This window comes from Pinus tabuliformis, chromosome 6 (genome assembly GCF_031772625.1).
Source record: "Pinus tabuliformis cultivar Carrire ecotype Pingquan chromosome 6, CPIR1, whole genome shotgun sequence".
Lineage (NCBI taxonomy): Eukaryota > Viridiplantae > Streptophyta > Pinopsida > Pinales > Pinaceae > Pinus > Pinus tabuliformis.
Window position 1 is genome coordinate 220,990,283 of NC_142292.1, and position 10,559 is coordinate 221,000,841.

Genomic DNA, 10,559 nt, shown 5'->3' on the forward strand with positions numbered 1-10,559 from the left:
CCTCCTCCTTGGTCCTTTGCATCTCAGTATCATTCCCAACTAGCCAACCAATCATTTCAACCATATGCTTTGCCACAGCCTCAGTGGAATGCACCGCCCCGCAGGTGGAGGCCCCAATACAACAATGTCCTGCTTTATTACCTTCACCACCTGCCCAACCATAGCTGTTACACTCTACTCCACCTAAACAACCCCAGATCCTTGCCCAGCCAAATATGAACCTGAATAACAAACATGTACAACAAGCATACAATGGAGAGACATCATATCCATCTTATGTTGTGGAGATCCAGGAAATTAACGTGAGATATGGGAGAGTTATCCTAGATAACCAACCTCCACCTCCACCTAGGGAGGTTGAAGAAGAAAGAGAGGAAAGCATTCTTAAATTAAATCCACCCTTTCCTGAGAGATTAACTGAATTACTCCAGCCTACCCTAGAAGAGATTGAGCTTCTGGGAGAATTGAAAAACCTATGCGTCGAGATTCCACTTCTCTAAGGCATCAAGGATGTACCTATTTATGACAAGTTGATTAAGGAGAAGTGTTTCAAGCATCTAGGGAGGCGAAGAAGAGGTGCCCCTAACATTAATGTCATTGGACAATTGTCCGACTTAATGCTGGGGCAGGTAATCTGTCCAAAGTATTTGGACCCTAGAAGCCCTGTTGTAGATGTGCACATCAATGGCACCATTGTCCCATAGGAAGACCAGGATAAAACCACCTTCACTTGTCCTTGGGGCACTTTTTCCTATAGGGTCCTTCCTTTTGGCCTATGAAATGCTCCTGCCACTTTCCAGAGTGCAGTCCTGAGTATCTTTGCTGAGTTGTTCCATGACGCGGTAGAAATCTATATGGATGATTTCACACCTTATGGGGATGATTTTGAGGAGGCTTTGTCCAACTTAGGTAAGGTACTACACAAATGCATTGAGATGAACCTATCTCTCAATCCCGAGAAATGTGAATTCTTGATGACTGCAGGGACCTTGCCGAGTCATTCAATATCTCAACAAGGACTACAGGTGGACCCCAACAAAATAGTTATCATCCAAAGGGTCCCACCTCCTCAAAAGTAGAGAGATGTCAAAAGTTTCCTAGGGTTACCAGGATACTACTGAAGGTTCATAAAGGACTTCAGCAAGTTGGCCTCTCCTTTATTTTGGTTATTGGCCAAGGACTCTGAGTTTATATGGTCAAAAAGATGTCAAGAGGCCTTGGACATCCTGAAGAACACGTTAACCACTGCCCTAATTCTTCGAGGCCCAAATTGGGCCCTTCCCTTTCACATTCATGATGATTCCTCACACAAAGCCATAGGAGCATCCCTAGGAAAGATAGATGAAAAATCGCCTTATGCCATTTACTTTACAAATTTGGGTACCCTAGAGAGCTGGTCACTGATCAAGGCAGCCAATTTACCTCCAACATGATTGAATACTTGCTCAGCCAGCACAAGATCAAGCATAGGACCTCCACTCCAAATCACCCACAAGATAAAGGGAAAGTGGTGGTGACCAACAGAGCGATGGAGGGCAGCTTGACCAAAGTGGTTAATAGCAGTAGGAAATATTGGGCAGATAGACTAGTTGAGGCACCTGGGCCTATAATACCACCTGGAAGACCACCACTGGATTCACACCCTATGTGTTGGTCTATGGGAAAAAGGCCTTGTTGTCCATTGAGTTTGAGTATAACACATTAAGGATGGAAACCCAACTAGATCTAGATCTCAGCAGTGCACAAAAAGAGAGATTTCTTCAGTTAAATGGTTTAGATGAGTTCAGAATGCAAGCCCTTCTACACACAGAGGTAACCCAACTTCAGAGGAAGATCTAGCATGATAAGAACATCAAGGATAAGAAATTTCAAGAAGGTGATTGGGCCTTGTTATATGATTCCATATATAAAGACTTTAAGGGAAAGTTAAGGACAAGATGGCTAGGACCTTATGTTATAGAAAGATGCCATGATAATGGTTCAGTGCAAATCAGAACCATAGATGAAGAGTCAATTCCTTTACTTGTCAATGTAAACCGATTGAAAGTTTACAAAAGACCATTGTCAAAGCAAGAGTTCATTGATGGTATCAATAAAACAGTGATGGTGGTGGAGCAAGTTTCAGCTCCTGCCTCATCAAATCACTGAGAGAAAAAAGAAAAATAAGGACTCAGGTGAAAACCTCCATGAGGCGCCTAAGTCCCACTATTGGGTTGAAAACCTCTTGGGGCAGCCCAATGGTGTCAAAAAAGAAAAATAAAAATCGAAATAAAAAGATCCCTAGGTGAAAACCTCTCTTGAGGCACCCAGGGCAAACAACTAGGATGAAAACCTCTCAGAGGCAGCCTAGTTGTTTTCAAAAAAAAAAAAAAAATCATGAAAATTTCTATTTGCAGGTCAGCAAGGAGGATGATCAGAGAACAAAGGAGGATCAAAAAGGGACCTATTTCACTCACATTTTTATTTTTCCACTCATTTTCATTCATCACTCCACCATTTATTTCATTTTTTTCACTCATTTGCTTCAATATACAAGGGGAATGTGTTTTCTTCAGGATCCCCTGTAAATAGGAATTACAGTGGCTCGGGAATCCTACAGGAAGTGACCCTAGGGCGATAAAATGACCTACCACGTCAAAATAATGACATCCCTACATCACAACTTCATCACCAGACCTGTCTTCACTTTCATCAACCTTGCATTCACCATAAACAAAATTAGTTTCATATATATATATATATATATATATATATATAGATATAGATATATATATATATATATATATATTTCACAGTCTTCAAGAGAAAACACAGAGAGAGAAAATGAAATAGAGAGCAGAAGGGAGCAACACCTGAGTAGAGTGTATGATTATAAATTCTCAGGGAGAAGCTGTTATAGGACATCTTGTAGGAAATCCTGTAGCAGCCTATCCCACAGAATACAAATCATGATTGCAGCAAGCTTCTAGCATGATAATCCAAGGGTAAAAGGAGCTCCAAAGTAGCATCAGCACTAGCATCTTCAACACCAAGTACTTGCACATCAAAGGAATCATCAGAGAGCAATAAAAAAAGGAAGGATAAATAGCATGCAGCCAACACACAGTAAGCACCTTAGGTCTTCAACAACTGCAGCAAGGTATTAGCACCACAGGTAAGTATCTTGCTTCACTCTCTCATTTGCATAATGTAGTCAAAAGATGTAAAGGTTACGAGTAAGTTGGTTTATAAGCAAAAGGTGGCCAGTTAACTTGACCACCTTCGTTCAGTTGATGAAGAAAAAATAGTTGGTCCTCCCACACGTGGCAGCAGTCAAGTCAAAAAAGAGAAGAGAAGGACAAAAACAATTAAGTCTATGGAGGCATGAACTAGGAGTTTATTACGAGGAGAGGGGGATGATGAGGTGGTAGTGGGGACCAATGGTCCAAAAATAGAAAATGTACCTCCGCTGCTAGCACACCACCTCACATAACTCAACCATAAGACGAAATACTCGTTGATCCCCATGCACCCATACATGCATTTACTCGAAGCTTGCTCTAGAAAAAGTCACTCTCATACCTAGGCAACCTACAGAAGAGGAAAATTCCATTTGTCTCCTATGCAGGACTTCCTATAGGATTTCACAGGAAATCCTACAGGATCGCGTAGGAATCCTATAGGATATAGACAGACAGTCTACAGGATTGGCCGAGAGGAGTTTCAGAGGGGAAAACATGGGGTTTGGCTACAAAAAACTCTATGAGGAGGTAGGCTCTATAATTACTTCCCTTTTTCAAAGTGAATTGAACAGAAAAGCCCCTAGTAGTAAGTGAATTTGGCAGCTGTGTAAGGGAATTGTCTCCACATTTTTTTTTTTCCAGTTATTTACTTCTGCATTCAAAAAAAAAAATGTGTCAACCATCTTAGCTCCTCCAAATTCACTAACAAAATGATAGGGGCGTTTAATAGAAGGGAGCCCATTAATACTGTGAGAACCCACCAACACCCTTAGGTGTTATAAATCTTCACAAGGCATAATTGGATGGGGTGTTTTGAAAATTTAAGAGGGTATGATGATGAAGTGACCTGAGATTTTTCTCTCTCCCTCATTCGACTGACCAGAATTCATGCCACTGTTGTGGTGAGAGGCCTCTCCATATAGCTCACCCATGAACTCATAAGCAGAATTACCACACTTTCCCTATGAGTGTCTTGGAGAAAGGAAGACAAGGGAGATAGCCAGATTGCCAAGAAGAAGTTACTTTTAGAGGGAGAAGAGCCCATTGAGGACAAAAATGGAGTAAGGAAAGAAAGCCTACCATACCCCTAGAATGAGGTGAGATACCACCTTATCAAATACATATAATGTGAGGATAGGTATAGTGTGGTTTATGGGTATCACTTTAGGCTTCTTAAAGAATTGAGGTTTGGAGCAGAAACACCTCCTCACCATAGGCTCAACATACCATACTTCCTTCTGCAATCACTGATAGACACAAGCATAAAAGTGCAGGAGGGAAACCACCAACAATTAGACCAACATGGGTTAATAAGAATCATCATTAAGGATGCCCTCTGCAACCTCATAATTCCTATCCAATGTGAAAATTTTTGAGACATGTAGACAGAGGAAGATATGAAATCCCTCACATATGACATTAGTCCTACTGTCAGTGAAAAAGATGAGGAAGAAACTGAAACATATGAAGAAGAAGCAGAGGGGGAAGGAGATGAGACATATGAGGAGGAAAAAGAGGAGAAAGAGAAGGAATGTGATGAGGAAATTGAGGAAGATGACAAAGAAGAGACTGATAAACAAGATGAGGATCTAGAAGGAGAAGAAGAGGGGGAAAACAAAGAGGAAAAGGGAAGTGGAAAAGAGGAGACAGAAGGCAAGGAGGAGTCACCTAGGGTTTCTCCAGAACCCATAGAGAGAGAAGCAACAGTTGCCCTCACTGCTCTTAGCACCCCTATCAAACAAAAAGGAAAAAGACAGAGGCAGACCCCCTTATATTTCAGAACAAGGAAAAGCACAAGAATAAGGCAGGGGAAACCCCAAACTCCAACCAAAATCCCCATTGTAATTGAGGACTCACCTAAACAGTAGGAGAAAATTCCTCCTCCTAAGTCTCCTATCACCTATGTGAGAAGGCCAATAACTAGATCCACCTCATCCAAAGGAAAAGAAATCCTATAGGATACATAGCAAGACCTATAGGAAGCTGAAGAAGTCCTACATGATACTTTACTAGACCTACAAGAGACTCAAAAATTTGATAATGAGGGAAGCCTACAACAAGAAACTAAAGAAGAGAACCCAGAGCTAAGGGAACCTAGCCCCCAACCTAACCCTGACTCCTACTACAGATTCATTGAAGGGGGTAGGCTCATTCCACAGAAATTTGCTATTCCATTATTCTTTGAGCTTGAGGAGAGAGCCAAAACTCATAGATGGATGCAGATTGCCAAGTCCAAGGGGGCAGAATACACTGGTCACATAGAGGATAAGATCAAGGAGATGGGCAGAGAACTAAGTAGCTTGAGGGACAGAGAGGCCATAATGAGAAATCAGTTAGAGATAGAATATGCATGGTTGAAAGGACAACTACAAGAAAGAGAGAACCAATTGGCATGTATGGCCAATCTCTCTTTGGAATTAATCCAGTGTAGGGTGCCAGCTAAATCCTATGCCCTATACCTTAAGGAATAGTGGCTACATTTCCAAATCAAGACCCTAGCACAGAGAGACACTATGCCATTTTAGTATTATAGATAATTCATTGATCTTTGTGAAAAAAGTACATTAGAAGATAGAGCCAAGATGTTTGAGTTTTATTTTCATAACATGGCCTTAACAGACATGAATGTATGAGACCCTAATGCCAAGCTAGGAGTTTTACAGCTGATGGCTTTAGCATCATGGATGAACCATGAGGAAGCAAGGGCTACAGAAATGAAGAAGATATTGGAAAAAGAACAAATAAAGCCTCTAATGATCAGAGTTGAGCAGTCCAATCCAATGGCCCTCATCATTATAAATAATTTAATTGAAAATGATCCTCAGCTTGCACCCAGGTATCTTGCTACCCAAGAGCAAGCAATTACACATTTTGAGGACATGTTCAGATTGGTAGGAGATGACAACATAAAAGCTTGCCTGAGTAGATGGAACACACTGTCATACAGTTTAAAGATAAGAGAGTACCACTCTCCTCAAAGAATGAGAGAAGCACTGAACAGGACACCCATGTACAAGCAATCTATGCAAAGGCTCAAAGTCAATTGGATTTGCTTGACACTCAGTCGACCACTTCTCTTAGGGATGCTATAAGGAAGGAAGGAAGAAGAAGAAAAGAGGCAGTGGGAGGAGGTAGAAAAGAAAGCAGGTTTCTATGAACAAGAAGAGGAAACCACATTAGAGGCATGGGATGTCAGGGAGGCCACTAGAGCTATGAAATACATGGATATTGATTGAGTTGATTAGAGGATGAGAAACACTTTCATTAGGGGGTGATGATGAGCCTCATCATTAGGTAATTATATGGGCTTTAATTCACCTCTTAGCTTAGTCAAACCAACTTTTCTCACAACTTATTACATGTTTTGAGTATATTTTGTTTGATGAGATGAGTTAGAGTGAGATATTATGCCTAGTGTACTAATATGCACTAAATGTAGGTTTGGAAGAGAAAATCAAGGAATTTCGGAAAGACTAAGGTTTGAAACTCGAATGGGACAAGCAGCTCGGAGTGCAAGCAGCCAAGTCATGAAGATTAGAAGGCAGTCGAGCAAGTGATAGACAAAGAGTTAGTTCATCTCGAGTTTGGGAGACGAGACTTCCTAAATTTAAGGAAGTCGTTGGGGACTTCAGTTGTATAAGTAGAGAGGCCTAGAGCCTCATTATGATTCGAATTTTTATTGCAAAAACACTAGTTATTTTTAAGCTCCAGACTTGTGGAAGACCTTTGATGTAATTTTCTATTTTGGTAATAAGAATGAGATTTTTCTTGATTCAGTACTGACTTAACTATGAGGGCTGAAGCGCTTGGGTTAGGGCCCAACCCTAGCAGCAAAGGCTCCTCTTCTTGTATCTTTATGCTTAGCTTAGTTTTATAGATTCATGGTTAAGCTATCTTTAGAAGTCTTTCGTTGCAAATAGTGTAGATTTGATAAAAATTTTATTAGTTTGCCTCCATTTGTGCCTTACTTTAGTAGTAGGTTAGAAGGGATAAAAGAGGCACCACAAAGCTTTCAGTAGGTGTCTTGGCCTCACTTCTTCTGTCTAGGATCATGATCTGAGGAAAAGACCCTTATGCAGCCCAAAAAGACAGATTTCCATTTCTTTCATGCTGTTTAGAGTTTGTTGTACTTTAACGAGCATTTGATCTGTTTCGCAAAGTAGGATTTCATTGCCATATCCTCTATCTTCATTCTTGCAGTAGATCTCATCCATGATTCCATGTTATTCAACAATTTCTTCATGCATAAGGTAGATAGTTAGTTCATCAAATTCTGCTTTTCTAGATCATGGGAATTCTTCTTGTTTACATGACTTTTTGGAAATTACAGATGTTTGATGCTAAGTAGGTGCTTCAGAAGTAGAAAGAGATCTCATAGCAATAAACCACCTTCCAACTTCATCCACCCATAGGCATTGCTTGTTTTCATCAAAACCTTCACCAATTTCATCATTTTACATAGAAATTTCCTCAAGCATTTTGAGCGAATCCAACCATCTCCTAAACTTGGTTTTGGGTTCTGAGTGACCCTAGGCCTTTTCTCACTCCATTCCGCCCATCAACCACCTTCCCTAAGCCTTCCATCACCTCCAACACCCATCGTTTTTCTCACGGATGTATTTTGTAGAAATACAAGGAATCATGTAGGTTTCTAGTACATCCTGTAGTTGCCTATTTTGAGGCAAAATTGAGGGAAAACCTCTAGGAAGCCTCGCAAGGTCACCCAAGGGTCCCCCAAACCTTCCAACCATCTCCTGAACCTTCCATCCATCCATCAGCATCCCGAAACCACCTGTCACATCACCAAGAGAGATTAGTTTGCACACTTGATTTTTCATGAAAAACATAAAAAGACAAAATAGATTTATTACAGTCCTTTACATGCATAATAGTTGTCTTTAATGTTTTTAATTTCCATGCTTAGGATAGTATCATTTTGTTCATGTTAACTTAGCATCATTGCAAAGCATAGCTCGTAGAAATTAATTAGGAAATGGTGTGCCTTAGCATTGAATCTCAGTATTTTTCATTATTGCAGTAGATCAACTCTCTCTTAGAGTAGATTTCTATTTATTTCATAAAGGAACCAAGCTTCTTCTAAATCTATAGAAATCTAGCTTGAAAACTCTAGTGGTCTCTTGCCAGTTGAACAGTGACAAAAGGTAGAACCATCACTTTTACTTGTGTATGCAGCACTGTCACCTCCAATTTTATATGAACCTCGGGTTGATAAACTAAAGCTGGTAGCCCAAGAGTTGTAACATTCTTGTTGCAATATTGGTGCTCATTAATGAGTATGTGTGGGATCTGAAGAAGAACCTCCAATGAAGGTGTTTGGTCAATTTAGTGTGTTCTAAATTGCTATTTAAAATGTCAATCCGGGGTTCGTAAACTGACGAAGTGAAGTGTACTATATGTACTAGATAACCATTTCCTTAGTCTTTTGTCGTTTTTGAGTTTTTTTAGTTTGTTTTTGGATTTATCTTTTCCTAATGTGTGATGGCAAAAATGAAAGTTAAGTATGGATGGTGATGGTGATTTATACAGTGATTTTCCCAAACTTAAAAGTACTCAAAAAGAAAGCTTTAAAACAATTGTAATGAAATCAATTCTTAAGAGGAAGTAAATGTATCAAACAATGAACTAATGACAATGGCCCAGTATCCTTGCTACTTGTTAGCCTCCTGCTGCAGCAGGTTAATCATCTTTCATGATCGACATTTTTACATGCCAAATATGTCATACTATGCATGCTGCAATGCTCCATATTTGCTACAGATGACCAGAGAGGTATCCATGAAGGTGTGCCAGTTTTAATGCTACTGCTTTGTTCCAGTTTTGATAAGTAATCCATTTTCATCAGTTTTCAGTTATGGGTAGGCCAAACAGCTTAATCTTGGCCTCCCTAGGTTTCAATTTCTTGTTGTAGAATATAGAGAATAAATATCTGTCCAAATAGCTTAATCTTGGCATATTTGTAGATAGGTAGAGAAACAAGGGTGCTCAACAGCTTAATCTGAGCCCCTGGATGCAAGAAGTGTAGTTGTAGATAGGAGGACAGCAAGAAGAAAAGAAAAAAAAGCTGGGTATGCTAGTTCAAGTGCACCCAAACCAAAAAGAAGAGAAAATGTTAGGTGAGTAGGTCAGGTAGGTAACTTTGTGGTTGCAGAATCATGGCTTGTGATCCATCTCATATTGTCAAGTGTTATATCTATCATATCACAAGTTGAAGGCAGTTGTTTAGTTGGAGGACTTCAAGCGAGGCATGTCTAACTCCCCTTCTTCCTCTTTCCCCAAATCACTCACTAACTTCCCCCAAAGAGGTCAAGATCTGCTTGATACCTCTTAGATTCATCATTCTCCATATCATTTACCTTGGTGGAGATCTGCTTCACTCAAGGAATGCTTACACTTCTTCTATCAGTCATTTCCCCCATTAATAGCCTAAGACATCATACTTAGCGCTTGTTCTCATCTTTGTCATGTTAACTACTAACTTTATTATGTAGCTCCCTATCTATTTCCCCTTCCCCTACTAAAACTATGTATATAACTCCCCTATATACTTATGCCTCCCCTTGGTTGAAAAATAACCATATGCATCCTTGGGGATTGCTAAGTTTATCTGAAACTCAGCAAGAACCCTCATTGCCCCCTCAAACCATCTTCTCATGCATTTTGGACACGTTCCAATGCATAGAACCCTTCATCCCCCTAACTATCTCCCAAGTGCATAAGGACTCATTCCTTTGCATAATTCCCCTTCACATGTTTAAAAATCACCCCTTTGACCTTGGTTTGCCTTTATAAGGCATGAAACCCTCTTTGGCCACTAAACCCCTCTCAAAACCACATCACTTTCCTCCTAAGTGCCTTTCAACTCCTTCCAAGGCATAAGAATAGGTAAACCATGCAAAAACCATGAAAAACCTTCAAAAAATGACAAAATCCTCCCTTTTTTGGCCATCGGACCCCTTTCGATGCCTTAGAATCCAAGCAAAAGCATAAAGGTTACCCCCTCCGAATTCAAAAGACTTGCATTTTTGAATAAATAATGGCTCTGATGAGAAATGGGTCATTTGGGTCCCCCTCCGATGCGATATCGCTATCGGGAGGGGGCAATCATATGTTCAAACACCATATATAACTCCTCTGAATTCATGTTTCCTTTGCATTTTAACAAAATGCATGCCCCGATGAGAAAAGGATCTATTTGATCCCCCTCCGATGCGATATCGCTATCGGGAGGGGGAAGTGGCATATATAAGAAAAATGGCTAAGTCTCAAGGCATGGGGCATAATGCCGATGGGCCAGACCTGAAAACATATAAAGTGGAC